Source organism: Capricornis sumatraensis, chromosome 9 (assembly GCF_032405125.1).
Source record: "Capricornis sumatraensis isolate serow.1 chromosome 9, serow.2, whole genome shotgun sequence".
Classification (NCBI taxonomy): domain Eukaryota; kingdom Metazoa; phylum Chordata; class Mammalia; order Artiodactyla; family Bovidae; genus Capricornis; species Capricornis sumatraensis.
The window spans coordinates 5,429,530-5,430,300 of NC_091077.1; the positions used below are offsets into that span (position 1 = coordinate 5,429,530).

Sequence of the window (771 nt, forward strand, 5' to 3'; positions counted from 1 at the left end):
GCTTATTCAATAAATAATTCATTTTACTTATAAACACTCCATTCAATAAACATCATAATTGTTTCCATTGAACACATAGAAGGTGGAATAAAGGTGTCATGCTACAGAAGTCCCAGGGGGACAGTATCAGGAAGGAAAATAATGACATTTTCTGGAATTCTTTGTACAATTTTGATAAAGTTGCTTTATCAGTAGTGAAGAGGGAAGGCTGATTCCAGAGGGCCAAAGAGGACTTTCCTGGTGGCTCAGATGGTAAAGCATCTGCCTACAACGCAGAAGACCCAGGTTCAATCCCTGAGTTAGGAAGATCTCTTGGAGAAGGAAATGGCAACCCACTCTAGTATTCTTGTCTGGAAAATCCCATGGATGAAGGAGCCTATTAGGCTACAGTCCATGGGGTTGCAAAGAGCTGGACACGACTGAGCAACTTCACTTTTACTAAAAAGTGACTGATAGAGAGAGAGTAGAGGTGGGCAGTTATGCCTTCTGTCAATAGGCTCTGGATTTAACTCTGCATAAGTCTGATAAGTTCTCCCCATTGCTGGTAGTACTTACTAAGATTTTCTTCTGTGATTTCAAAGTTCAAGACACCAGTGAATTTGTTCAGGTTCTCAAGTTTTCTCCATCATGGATTTAGTTTCCTGCCCCATTCCCCATAGCTGAGGGAGATGAGAGAGATTTCAGGGAGGGACGCAGACTGGACCTGTCCTGGCTCTGTGGTGAGAGCCTGTGCTGCTCCAGAAAACACCTCTAGGAGCACCTCCAGGGGGA

At 43.6% G+C, this 771-nt stretch overlaps 1 non-coding gene across 1 annotated transcript; it reads left to right on the forward strand.

The window, feature by feature from the left end:
* The first annotated feature begins 234 nt into the window (after positions 1 to 234).
* On the forward strand, positions 235 to 307 carry TRNAC-ACA (transfer RNA cysteine (anticodon ACA)). The gene has a single exon. It is a non-coding gene; the product is annotated as a tRNA-Cys (tRNA).
* The last annotated feature ends 464 nt before the right edge of the window (positions 308 to 771 follow it).